The sequence below is a fragment of the Poecilia reticulata genome, linkage group LG3, assembly GCF_000633615.1.
Source record: "Poecilia reticulata strain Guanapo linkage group LG3, Guppy_female_1.0+MT, whole genome shotgun sequence".
Taxonomy (NCBI): Eukaryota; Metazoa; Chordata; class Actinopteri; order Cyprinodontiformes; family Poeciliidae; genus Poecilia; species Poecilia reticulata.
In genome coordinates, this window is record NC_024333.1 from 1,903,175 (window position 1) to 1,913,696 (window position 10,522).

The window sequence follows — 10,522 nt, forward strand, 5'->3', positions numbered from 1 at the left end:
TCTTGAGCAATGACTGGCTACTTTAGCAATTAAAATCCGGGGCAAAGACACAGCAGCTTGCTTTGGCCCGGAGACTGGCCCATTCATCATCCCAACTGCCATAAAATAGCACTAGATGGATTCTTTGATTTTAGCTTTGGAAGAACATAAATCAAAATCTAAACCATGGCCTGTCACAAGTATCACCAGAATTATCCATTTGAGAGGGGAGAGAAGAGCTGGAGGAGCCGTGGAGGGAGGGAAGAAGGGAGACACAGCGGGGTTTAGTCTCATTGTTTCTCCGCCTTTTCGCAGACAAACCCTCACACCCACCGACTCTCCCCCGGCGTGACACCCCGGTTAATCTATAAGTGCCTCTTAATGAGGCTTCTTCTACTTCAGCGCTGGCATTCATCGAGAGTTACAGAGAGGAAACGTCGCCTGGAAGCCTGTGACGTTTAAGTTGCAGACTGGAAAAGTAGATTGGGATAAGTCATATTACAGATGAAATTATGTATTCATGTATTATCAGATTGACCTTTCCCTAAAATCTTTCTGAATGTATAAAACTCCCATTAACAGTTATGTTGATTTCTCCCATCAATGGCCTATTTTAACAAACATTAGCTTCAATGTGATTAAGTCATAGTGAGATACCTATTAAAAGTTTAGATATTTTTTTTTGTTTTAATCAAATCATTATATTAATTAAATTCAACCAAAGCTATGTTTTGATTGAAGACGACCAAAATCTAAGAAAGATATCACTTCTAAACATAAAGACATGTTTAAAGTACAAATGGACACTAAAAGGAATACAGACGTTCATGTTTGCCAAAAAAAAAACCTCGTGAAGATTCTCTTGAGTTTTGCCCTCTTAGACATTAGGGGATAAGTATGTATTTGTACCAAAAATATCCCACATAGTCCTAATAGTTTAATATGCACCAATCAAATACAGAGATGTGCAATGCAATGCTCTGTAGCGCCATTTTAGAAGGTGATGAAAACACAACAGGCAGAATCCCTATGTTGTTCTATTTGGGAACATTATGGTTTATTATAAGTAGATGGAGAAATAAAGGGGTACTGAAACAAACTTTATGTCTGCATGCACATATTTTAACTCATCTTTAGGCTAAACTGAATCACTGACCTGAAAAACATACAAGATGAATGTAAACAAACCAGATTCTGTATTTTTATTTTTGCATGTTTTCATAGGCATGTTATAAAAAAAAATTCAAAGATAATTAGATTAATAATTAGATAATTAGAGCACATATTCTAATTTGTAGAACATGACAGTCATATACAGCACTACGTGTTACAATGAGGCTCATTCATCAAATTCAATGTAAAACAGAAAAAAGGTGAAAACGACAGGAAGTCTATCAGCTGTTCACTACATCCTGCCTCAAGAGCCTCTTCTGGCTTCATATAAAAATAAATGACATTTAACTGACAGCGGACAGCTTAGTAAGAAAGACACACATTGATCATTAGGACTTTTGATTTGCTCATGACAGGACTCATGCCCCTGCTTTCTTTTAGTAAGTTGAAAGTTTCCCAGCTGGATTCTCCATTTAATAACTGGTGACTGTGTGAGTGCCTGAAAGGTCATGGCGGTGTGAATTTTATGACATGTGTGAAGGTTAGGAAATCTTTCACAGACTTGGCTGACTGTACCAACCTACAGGCATGCTGGATGTAAATGGGCAAGGCATCGAAATGACTGTCAAAGACGATACTAAACTTCATACATTGGTTTTGAATTATAAGCATTCTTGGTTTCATTTAGGATGTACTTCTGCTGTGTGCTTTAAGTGTTTTAAATGAGTGTCATATGTGCCTTTTAGATGAGACCTTGACTAGAATACGTCCAAGTTTAGCTTAAGATTTTTATTTTCGACAGACAGTGTCTCTGTCAGTTTCTTTCTATCTGTGGTCTTTTTCTGCTCAAACTATGTTTTTGTATCTAAAGGATCTAAAGGGCATTGTGATCATTTCCCTTCAATACAGGCTCACCATTAGGCACATTGGTTACACATAGGTCTAACATGTGATTGCAATGCAAAGATAATTAACTCAAAGCATTATGTGGAGGTTCTCCTCAGTTGTGGACCTCTGCTGGCCTCTTGGCTGACATTTTGAAAAATGCTTTACGTCTGCCCTGTCAGTATAGGTTTTGAGCCATGCCATACTGTTTCTGTTTTTTGATTAGTAATTGGTATTAATTGGTATTGATGGATTGGACTGTGACTGTGTGAGATGCTGAAAGCTATGAGGCTGTTTTAATATCTAAGACAGATAGATGATTGCCAAACTTCACAAAACACAGACTGTACTTGTTTCTGTGAAATGAATTTTCTTTAACATATAATTTATTTTTTTTGCTTTGGCAGTAATGTAAGCTGTTTGATCAGCAAATGCCCGTTCATTCTTCCCATGAGCAAATGTTGAATCATTTAATAGCCGAACCTAAAGTGTTTGGTATTGATACAGTTTATCAAAGTCGAAAGATCCATCCTCTTCCATCAGTCCACAGCCCTGCCAATTCCTGCCAGCATGCCTTTCTGGGCCCAGGATTAATCTTGGAGGGATTTGTTTGATTTGTGGTCCTCATTTGTATGTCTGTCTGTGAGAAAATGGAGGACAGCTGTCAATGCAGAGGCATTTGTCTCTGTCATCTTCTCCCCTCCTCCAACCCCGTCTCTCTCTTACCTCTATCCATCTCTTTTTTTTTTCTTTTCCTCCCCCAACATTTTTCTCTCTCTTGTTCTGTCTCTCTTCCAATTCTTGGGCACTGAACACTCCTCAGCGCTCCTAAAAATTTGTTAATTTCACTGTCTCAAGCACTTAAGAGCTGATTCAATCAAAAATAAAGCAACACATAAAATGACCTATTTTTAATTCCCCCAGTGCAATGGGGACATTCAATTAGATCCTCAGGAAAGCGCGTTTTTCATGGTGTCGACAATTAAAGTCGTCTTTAATCTTTAAAGCATATTACTTTTCTTTATTGCAGCTCTCATAACAAAGTCAGCAGCCATCAAGGTGTGAAAATCCCCTGCATCTCTTTTGTTTTCCATTTAACTGAAAAGCTCATCAAAGCAGGAGACAAGAGGAGAAACTGGGTAGACTAAGTCAGGATGTAATGCAGGACTTTTAGTTGGCAACACTTTTACTTGTTTTCTTGCTTCCTCCTGTTTGTTTTCTAAAACAGATTTGTTTTAGAAGACACTTATTCTTGTTCTTTAACAATTGTTCACAATATGTATACCAGTATTTGCCCTCGTAGATTTCATTGACTGTTTCTTTATCACACTGAAATATTTTAGATTATTAAACATCAATGATCTAATGTTTAATCGGTTAAACATTAGATTAGAACAAATACTCTGAGTAAATACAAAAAGTTCACTTTACATTAGAAATGTGTTTTTCAAATCACAAATCCATAGACAAGGCTATACAATATGTTTTTTTTGAATATTTTTTATTCACTATTCAATAGTTATTACTTTCATTGAGCATAAATGCTGCCTCATATCATCTCATTTTAGACTAACATCAGTTCTGTGGTGGAAAATTTTATTATCAGAAAATGTATTATGACTTTGTTACCAGATAATAAAAAAATGTATCACAATCTTCTCTTTTGATTATAAGAAAATATGAAATATTTTATATGAATCACATCAAATTTAATGTTATTCCCACAGCTTATGTTTTTTCGGAGCAGTGTTCTACACAGCAGGGCTGCTGGACAGTTCCTTTGGTCTTTTTCTTGTCAGAAACTTCCTTTTTTGGCTAGCTATGCTAGCTTGAGGAGCAAAAAAGCTTGTTGAACTTGAGTGTTAGAAATAGCATTTAGACCAGTTATTCTAACGTATATGTGTTTTTGTTAATTAGTGAATAATAAAAAGCAACAACTATGATGAAAAGTTTAAGATTTAAAAATTTAAGGTATTACTTTTTTTTCCATCTTCCATCCAACATTCTAAGGCCCCCCACAGCGCCCCCTGGCGGCCCCCTTCTTTGAAAACACTAGTGCAGCATTTTGGCTCATCACTAAAAGGTCAATGTTTTTTTCATTTTTTTTTTTCAAAAATGAAAAAAATAAAGTTTGTCTATAGTATTTTGTTCCTAAAAAATGATAAAATCCCTTCGTAATATTTTTAGTTTCAGTTCATGGCTTGTTACATTTTCTGAGTGACTTTTTGTGTGCAGCTTAGATGCCGCTAAGTTTTGGTTCTTTCTGGTATACAGGCCTTTAAAATAATCCTTCACCAATGATGGTTGGTGTCATCAGAACAGACTCTAAAGCAGAGTCAACATGTGGGAAAGACTAAAAATGTTATTTTTTAATCCATAATTGTGTCTGTTCATCACTTTTCCCCCCACATGTCTGTATAATTTATCTAGAAAACAAGCAAAAAAAACAACATTCCCTGAACCCAACAAACAAACACGGGGTCCTGCTGCCATTGCTGGCAGCACAGCTCACTTCATTGGCCCAATGAAATACAGTGTTCATTACGCCATTGATCAACTAGTCTCATCCTGTCACAAGATTACAGCTGGCCAGCACACCAACCTCCTCACATCCAAACACACACACACACACACACACACACACACACACACACACACACACACACACACACACACACACACACACACACGCACAGACACATACGATTCTGCGTTGAGACACAGGGCTAGTAAGTGGGGTCAGAGGTGGCTTGTAGTAATCCATCTAACCAGCATGACAGCGGCAGCTAATAAATCACTTATTCATCGTTTAATCCATCGATTGTCGCCACCAAAACTCCTAGAAAACTATCCTTCTGCAAAACACATTCCATGCTGTTTGGTAGCAAACTGTCCTTAACACACAATAAATCTGCTGTGTTTCTGTTTCTGTTCACCAGAAGCCATCAGTTAGGGGCAGGTTTGAAGTTATTGGTGTAAAATTGCTGGCATTGATTGCTAAACATTTTTACCTTAAAGAGCCCCCTCCCCCCCATCAGATAAATAAACAATGCAGATAAAGAAAAATAGCATCACATTAAACCTTCTTTGACACATTAACCATGTTTCTACAAACATTTTTTATGCATTAGAATCACGTTAGAAAATGTGAAATCGAGAAGGTTATTTCAAAATGAGCTTTTTCAATTAAATATATTTTTTTACACTCAGTTTATGGTTTTATTATTGGGCTAAAGGGAAGATTGAATACATTCTGAGGTAGCAAACATTTAACTCACATGCCTGAGTTTCAGGTGAGTTGCTAGGTCGCCCTCTTCCCGGATATTTCAGTAACGTCATGCGGACCTTATGCATGTGACTTGAAACATCGCCAATGCTATTTGACATGTCAAAATAACTACCACTTAACTACCGAGAGCAACACATTCCTGAAAACCTCTCTCCATTTTCCTGAGACGTGTGCTCCATGCTAGTTACTCTACTTCCTGTTTATTATGGCCACACATAATGACAACATCTGATGAGGTTAAGCTGTGCTTAGCCTTGCAGTTTTCATTCCAAACCTGTAGATGGAAGAATGGCTAATTCAGATTTTTTTATTGTTATTATTTATAACATTTTAAAAGGTCACTTATAATTTACGTGACAATTGAATGGAAACATAACCATTGATCATTCATGCAGATTGCTTCTCTTCTCTGGTTTGGTGAAGTTGTAAATCTTAATTCTAAAGGTGGTTCTGTTTAAACCAGAAACTCGACGCACAATTGATGTTTACCTGTACAGGCACATGTGTTTTCAAAAAGCTAAGTAGAAAATTTAACATATTAATGAATGGATGGTAATAAAGTGATAAACAACAAACATAGTATATGAAATGGTTCAGCATTTTGCTAATTTAATGTAAGGATCTTATGGAAACAAACCAAAACAAACATGTTAAATATTTCAAAGATATTCCCTCCTGGTGCATTGAAGATAGAGAGGTAAGATACAAACTCTGAGTCAATAAGGCTCGGTGTGTACATGAGTGCATAAAGGAGCAGATGGCCTTAAGAATTAAGCTCCAGAGCGATGATACTTCAACTCCTAAGTTTGTCCATAGAAACCAAAATTTAAAAAGAACTTGTGTCCAGTCTTTTAAATTAAGATCACTTCTCCATTCTCGTTCTGGCTGCCTTAATTTGGTCTTCCTTTTCCTCATCTAGACTCATTGCCTCTATTAATTCATGCTTTTCCAAAGCATTTTGTCTCACCTGACAAGAAAAGTCCAGAGAACACACCAGAGAGTGAACGGAACTGAAGAGAGAGAGAAAGTGAGAGAAAAAGAGAGAGAGAGGGAGGGAGAGAGTGGGAGGAGAGGAGAAAAGGGAAGGGTCTGGATCGTACAGTTTAATTACCAGCCCTGACTTGTAAAGCGTTCTACTGGAGAACTACATGACCCAGCTACAAGAGACAGCTCAACTTCATCCCATTAGAGCGGGAACAGAAGGATTCTCTGCTGCCTGTTTCCTCTCGCTGTCCTACAATCTTTCACTGACAACTAAACCCCCTCACTTTCGCCACCCCAAAAAAATAATGCACTTTACTTCTCTTTTTCTTTTTTTGTGCCTAATACCAATACTTGACTCACTTTGCTTTCCGTTTCACTTCACTCCATATTTCCATCTATTTGTTAACTTTGAGTACCAGAAACAACATAATTGAGATTTCTTTTTTTTTTTTTTCCAGATGAGAACACGTTACACATCTCCTGTCTTTGTTGTGAAAATGTGCTGGATTAAAAATGCAGGATTAACTGTAATAAAAATAGCTATTAGGCAAAAGATTCCTTTCAAACATGTCACTCCAAGAAGGAAAGAAAGTCAGAGAGAAAAGGAGGGAGGGACACTGGCACCTAATTACAAGGAGCGCACTTGGCTGCTTTTATCAGTAATTGGACTATATAGCCCTTCATTATAATTTACTTTCTCCCCCAAACTGTGATAATGCAGACAAGCAGAACTGAGTGGGCCTGTTAGTGGCCCAGAAACTGACACCAGTTAATGGTTAATTATAATGACTAAATTAAAGGAGTGACTGTGAGAGGGCTCCGGATAAAGCCCAGGCACTTAATTTAACAGGATCACTATCAGAGAAAACTCATGAGTTCACGATTGGAAACAGAAGAGGAAGAGGAAAGAAAAATATTTGGGAGTGAGAATCCCAGAAGATTTTTTGCTGGCCTTAGTGCCAGAGTGAGGTCCTGGGGATGTGAGTGTGTGTCCAGGGTTTACACCGTCTTTAATTGTCTGATTCAGTAAAAAAAAATATGTCTATGTGATTAGCTGTCACAATTACCACCTATCGTTATAGGCACATATTGTTTATGCCTATTGTTTCATACGTTTGTAGTGTTTGTTTTGAATTTTAACTGTTGAAATCCCTTTAAGGCTGTTTTCACACCTGATGATCCAGACACTCGGCTCGACTGGGGACCAGAATTTTAACATTTGTTACAATTTCAGCTGTTGTGATTCACAAACATACTGTTCTCTGTCAAAAGAACCAAACCCTTTGAGCAAACTGTTCTCCGCCATAGGACAGGGGGCAAGAACTACTGAAATAAACAACATGAAAACCTCTGAAGAAGACACTGAATACGGCTTCCTTCTTTATGAAATATAAACCAAAATGGAGTGGCGCTAAATTTTAGCTGTTGTAGGATTTTTCTTGTGTCTTTGGTAGAAGACCAGGAACCATTTTTCCTGCTAGCTCTCAACACACGTTTATTTTGGGTCTGTTTAACAATCTTAAGCACATATTATCTTTAAAACACTGTTGCATATCAGAAAAAGAAAAGAAAACCTCAAATACTGAAACAATTCTCACCTAAGTCCATATGGTCAAAAAGAGACAGAAAGAAAGTAAGAAAAGTTTAAGCTAATTTTTGATATAGACATGTTTATTTTGGTTGTATTTACCCAGAATGCCCTGTGCTGCAGTTCAATTCCTGGTTTTGTAGTGGTCTCAAGTCTGCTTGGCATTTAAATTTCAATCCGGTTCAGAGTTCACCTCAACCGAACTGAGACCGATGTTTGTAGGCAGACCAGAGTTTGCTTTTGGGGTCCACATCAGAGTTCAGTTGTCCATTCACAGTTTCCCAAATATTCAAGGAAAACGAACTAGAGTTCAAATAAAGTGGACTAAATAGGGCTGGTGTGAATGCATCCTAATTTAGTGATCTGCAAAATGGACTAGAGAACTGAATGCAGATGGAGCCAAAACTAAAACTGGAGCTCAATTAGGCTGACGTCCACTGGACATTGTTTTTCAAATAGCAAGAAGAATCGGAAAAGCTAAAGTTTTGTCTGTAAAGTGACATGTTAATGAATAATGTAATTTACAGCAGTGGTGATTTACAGATCATCTGGACTTCCTGTATTTGCCTAAAAGACCTAAAAAGTAGTTTTTAACAACAGTATTTTTTTTTTGTTGTGTTTAACATATAAGATAAGATAAGATATTCTTTTTCCCCTAAGGGAAATTCATTGAGTTCAGGTTTGGCCTCCTCAGACCATCTGTCATTACATACTGCTTGCGTTAGCAGATGATACATTTAACTGGGCTATGCAGTGTTGTAGTACTCGAGATCGGTCTTGGTCTCGAGACCATTTTTTGATGGTCTCGGTCTCGTCTCGGACTTGACCGCATTTGGTCTCGGTCTTGTCTCGGTCTCAGGCACTGAGGACTCGGCCTTTTATTTCAAGACCAGTCGAGACCGCAACTGTGAAAATATCACTAAGCGTACAGCATACTGTCCAGTTTGTTTGTTAACATCTTTGTTTTCAGTGGATGCAAAACGCACCGATTAAAATCCAAGCAATAACGTGTTTCTGTTACTCCCCCCTCCCACCTTTCACTCGCACGCGGCGCTCCAAGCCATGCGCAGTGGTTTTCTCTCAGTGGCAGAAGATGTCTGTCTAATCATCAGTAATAGAATAGCGCTGCATAAATCATTAGAAATCCGATGGCCACAGCTAACTCAGCATCGCTTCGCTTTCACAGATGGTGGAGACTACGTCTAACTTTATTCGTCACTTAGAAAAGTAGCTCAAAGAAAGGTAAGCTCCGTTGACATGATGCTAGCAAGGCTAGCTGTACAGAGACACAAGCATTTGTGATGAAAAAGTCACTCACTGCGCTGCATTATTGTGGGGAGGTGTTGACTGACTTGCCGCAAATATGGGACAACGCTGTGTCCAAAAGTCTGCAATATAGTGATGTGACTTTCAGAAACAGTCCGATTCTTCTGCACGGCTCTTTACTTATTAGATAGGACTGGAGTGTCACTGAGAGCCGTTGTTCTATCAGATTATACGCTGTCAGAATAGCATACATTCAGTGAGTACCATCCCTGCATGCGCATTAAGAAGTCCAACCGTCAGAGGAGTTGTCAGTTCACCATACGCAACAAGTTATGACAAAAATAAGTCATTAAATTGTTTTCAATGATAACTATATAGATATACATGCGTTGTCGTGGTTTCAAAATGTATTTAAAGCAGGGTCTGGTTGCAGCTGGAGTCAGCTACAACACACGCCCATGTAAAACTCATTAACCTACTTAACCGCTAAATCAAGATGCCATACAACTGTTAACAAAATGTATGACGATCTACGTCATGATTCTATGTTGCTGATTAAATGAAATCTTATGGTAATGACGTCTGACAGATATAGCTGTGGGTCATCTTAGCACGAGCTAAGCATTTGACGAGCTGACCTGACAGAACACCCGTTCTTTGTTCTTTTAATGCTCTGCGTACACTGCAGTAGCTATTATTATTTTATTTAATTATGAACGTGGATATTTTTTAAATTAACAAATAACTAAAACACAAGAACAAAAGAACATGCAGAGCATGCACATTGCTCTTTGATTGTTTTCGTTCAAAGAGGCAGCTGTAATGTGTGCCATGGTGTCAGACTGCCTGGCTTCATGTAGCGGGAGAGAGGGAGAGAACAATCAGAATGAGCGTCTTGTGCTTGGTTACTTCTTGCTTGTTGCTCCTTGGTCAGTGTTCATAGTTGAGCGTTATTTACCGTCAGGGCATTGCCTCAATTGCTATGTTTAATGATGCAGACTGTGGTGGTTTCTGACATGAGGAATATGGGCACAGATTGTAGCACAGAGATGGAATATTTAATATTGGTAAAATGTATTAAGTATTTAATATCAAGTGTTTTTATGGCAATATGGATCTTTCAGATCAATTTGAGAAGCAATTTTGATCATATTTTATTATTGTGTCATGTAGCACGGGCCGCTGGTGTTGGTCTTGACTCGGTCTCGACTTCCCTCGGTTTTGGTCTTGTCTTGGTCTCGGGTTAGGTGGTCTTGACCACAACACTGGGGCTATGTGAGGTGTTTAAAGTGTTGTAATATTTGAAACTTCTCCTCCGTGTTCTTGCTGACCTGTCTGCTGTGTTCCATGTTCTTTGTGATTCTGTTTGTTTCCTAATGTATGTGAACAAACAAAACATCTGGCTTTATATATATATA